This window comes from Maylandia zebra, linkage group LG15, assembly GCF_041146795.1.
Source record: "Maylandia zebra isolate NMK-2024a linkage group LG15, Mzebra_GT3a, whole genome shotgun sequence".
In the NCBI taxonomy this organism is placed as follows: Eukaryota; Metazoa; Chordata; class Actinopteri; order Cichliformes; family Cichlidae; genus Maylandia; species Maylandia zebra.
The window spans coordinates 29,407,711-29,411,809 of NC_135181.1; positions in this window are offsets into that span (position 1 = coordinate 29,407,711).

Here is a 4,099-nt window from a genome sequence, read left to right on the forward strand (position 1 = left end):
ATTATTATTCAGGCGAAACAAGGGCCTTTTTGAGGGCCTAAACATGCTCAAAAACTCATGAAATTTTGCACACATGCCAGGTCTGGTGAAAAATTTTGTATTTTAATGGTTTTACATATGAGCACTGGGAAATGGCTCTAGAGCGCCACCTATGCCTTGTTAAATGCAGCCCTACGACCACATCGTTTCAGCTACATGTATGAAATTTGGCACACATGTGTATCATGCCAAGACGAACAAAAAAGTCAGTGGGCCCATTGACGCAAACCCAACAGGAAGTCCGCCATTTGGAAGAGAAGGTGACATTTTGGCTCTAATTTTGCCATTTCCATGCCTCGAACTTTTGCGAACTCCTCCTTGGGGTTTGATTTCATAACCTTCATATTTGGTCAGTGTCAACTACACCCTTGTGCCATGTTAAATTGCGGAGCTTTTGAGTTTTCACAATACTATGAGGCCGTGGCGCCATGGCGAATTTCGATGACTCGCCATGAAAATCTTATTGCCTCTCATTTTGTCATACATTTTCTGACCTTGACCAAAGTGAACACATATGATAAGGCTCCACCCCTAAACATATTTCAACTGCCATATTTGACATCAAGGACAGCGCCACCTAGTGGGAACAGGAAATGTCATGTTTTACACTTTGGGGTACAGTATAGTGATGGGTGACATCTGCAGCCTCAAATTTCTCCAGAAAACCCTCAAGGAGTTGGTCTTGGGTTACAGTGAAAACTGTGACTTTTCGCAAAAGGGTGTGACCCCAGCAGCATGGCGAACTTTGATGTCACGCCATGAAGAAACAAATTAGTATAACTCAATGAAATCCAGTCTGATCAGTACCAGACTTTACAGGCATGATGTCAGACGCACCCTGAACAGATTGATGTGCCCATTGTCGGAAATACGGACAGCGCCACCTAGTGGCAACAGGAAATGTCATGGCTTTAATTTTGTTGTACTGATTTTCACAGGTTCATCGTGGCCACCTGAAAAGCGGTGAATATCAACATCAGTCCCTCGTGATGCTTCAGTGCAAAAATTGTGACTTTAAACTGAACGGCGCACCCTGGTGGCAACGCTGTTCACGATGAAAGATGAAGTGGCTTTTGAGGGTCTTGGCAAGTTTATAGAGGCTTGAAATTTGGCACACACCTCCAATGTGACGAAGGCTTTGTTGTTATGTGATCATTTTCATTGAATATCCCAAAATGGCTCCACAGCGCCCCCTACAAAATTTCAAAACCACAGCCCCAGCTCTGTGTTTTATGTATGAATCTGAAACCTGGTAGGCTTATAGGAGATATCAAGATGTACAAAAAAGTCTCTTGGAGCAATATCCCAAATCCAACAGGAAGTCAGCCATTTTAAAATGAATGTGCAATTTTGGCAACATTTTCCCCTCTTTTCAGGCACCGTACTTTGACGTACTCCTCCAAGGGATTTCATCAGATTGATGCAATCTCCTGTGTGTGGAATCTAAAGACCTTTGTGATGTTAAATTGCGAAGCTTTTTACGTTCAGGGAAACGGGATGGTTATGGCGGCACTTAGAGTTTGAATCACTCTCCAAAAAGCAATAATCTGCTGTCACTCAAAAACACAATGTCCAATCTCTCCAAAACGTCCCAGGTGTGATGAGACTCGAGCTCGGAAATGTTTGTTATGCCATTTGTACATAATGGTTAGAGCGCCACCTAGTGGAACGACTAACTAATCATGAATGAATGAGTTGAAATGTTAGCTGGTGGTTAAATGCATGAATTCCATCAATGTGACATCAGATCGGACGTGCTGGTTTTAGGTGTTGGGCGTGGCTCGACGCGCCGGGGGTGCGAGGGCCCTCATAACGCTGCTTGCAGCTTTAATTATTATTATTATTATTATTCAGGCGAAACAAGGGCCTTTTTGAGGGCCTAAACATGCTCAAAAACTCATGAAATTTTGCACACATGCCAGGTCTGGTGAAAAATTTTGTATTTTAATGGTTTTACATATGAGCACTGGGAAATGGCTCTAGAGCGCCACCTATGCCTTGTTAAATGCAGCCCTACGACCACATCGTTTGAGCTACATGTATGAAATTTGGCACACATATGTATCATGCCAAGACGAACAAAAAAGTCAGTGGGCCCATTGACACAAACCCAACAGGAAGTCCGCCATTTGGAAGAGAAGGTGACATTTTGGCTCTGATTTTGCCATTTCCATGCCTCGAACTTTTGCGAACTCCTCCTTGGGGTTTGATTTCATAACCTTCATATTTGGTCAGTGTCAACTACACCCTTGTGCCATGTTAAATTGCGGAGCTTTTGAGTTTTCACAATACTATGAGGCCGTGGCGCCATGGCGAATTTCGATGACTCGCCATGAAAATCTTATTGCCTCTCATTCTGTCATAGATTTTCTGACCTTGACCAAAGTGAACACATATGATAAGGCTCCACCCCTGAACATATTTCAACTGCCATATTTTACATCAGGGACAGCGCCACCTAGTGGGAACAGGAAATGTCATGTTTTACACTTTGGGGTACAGTATAGTGAAGGGTGACATCTGCAGCCTCAAATTTCTCCAGGAAAGCCTTAAGGAGTTGGTCTTGGGTTACAGTGAAAACTGTGAGTTTTTGCAAAAGGGTGTGACACCAGCGGCATGGCGAACTTTGATGTCACGCCATGAAGAAACAAATTAGTATAACTCAATGAAATCCAGTCTGATCAGTACCAGACTTTACAGGCATGATGTCAGACCCGCCCTGAACAGATTGATGTGCCCATTGTCGGAAATACGGACAGCGCCACCTAGTGGCAACAGGAAATGTCATGGCTTTAATTTTGTTGTACTGATTTTCACAGGTTCATCGTGGCCACCTCAAAAGCGATGAATATCAACATCAGTCCCTCGTGATGCTTCAGTGCAAAAATTGTGACTTTAAACTGAACGGCGCACCCTGGTGGCAACGCGGTTCACCATGAAAGATGAAGTGGCTTTTGAGGGGCTTGGAAAGTTTATAGAGGCTTGAAATTTGGCACACACCTCCAAATGGATGTAGGCTTTGTTGTCATGTGATCATTTTCATTGAATAGCGCGAAATTGCTCCACAGCGCCCCCTACAAAATTTCAAAACATCAGCCCCAGCTCTGTGTTTCATCTATGAGTCTGAAACCTGGTAAGCTTATGGAAAATATTAAGATGTACAAAAAAGTCTCTTGGAGCAATATCCCAACTCCAACAGGAAGTCAGCCATTTTAAAATTAATGTGTAATTTTGGCGGAATTTTCCCCTCTTTTCAGGCTTCATACTTTGACGAACTCCTCCAAGGGATTTCATCAGATTGGACCGATCTGCAGTTTGTGGAATCTAAAGACCTTTGTGATGTTAAATTGCGAAGCTTTTTACGTCCAGGGAAACGGGGTGGTTATGGCGGCACTTAGAGTTTGAATCACTCGCCAAAAAGCAGTAATCTGCTGTCACTCAAAAACACCATGTCCAATCTCTCCCAAACGTCTCAGGTGTGATGAGACTCGAGCTTGGAAGTGTTTGTTATGCCATTTGTACATAATGGTTAGAGTGCCACCTAGTGGAACGACTAGCTAATCATGAATGAATGAGTTGAAATGTTAGCTGGTGGTTAAATGCATGAATTCCATCAATGTGACATCAGATCGGAGGTGCTGGTTTTAGGTGTTGGGCATGGCTCGACGCGCCGGGGGTGCGAGGGCCCTCATAACGCTGCTTGCAGCTTTAATTATTAGGGCCCGAGCACTGACAGTGCGAAGGCCCTATTGTAATTGCTCTGTTTATTATTATTATTATTATTATTATTATTATTATTATTATTATTATTATTCCGGCAAATGAATCGGCCTTTTGAGGGCCTAAACATGCTCGAAAACTCATGAAATTTTGCACACGCGTCAGGTCTGGTGAAAATTTACGTATTTTAATGTTCTCAGACATGGCCAGGGAAAATTAGCTCAGTAGCGCCACCTAGAAAAATGAAAAACGCGAGCCCCCGGTATGGGTATGACCTACATGTTTGAAAGTCGGTACACCTATAAAATGTTCAGAGTCGAACAAAAAAGTCTATTATGGC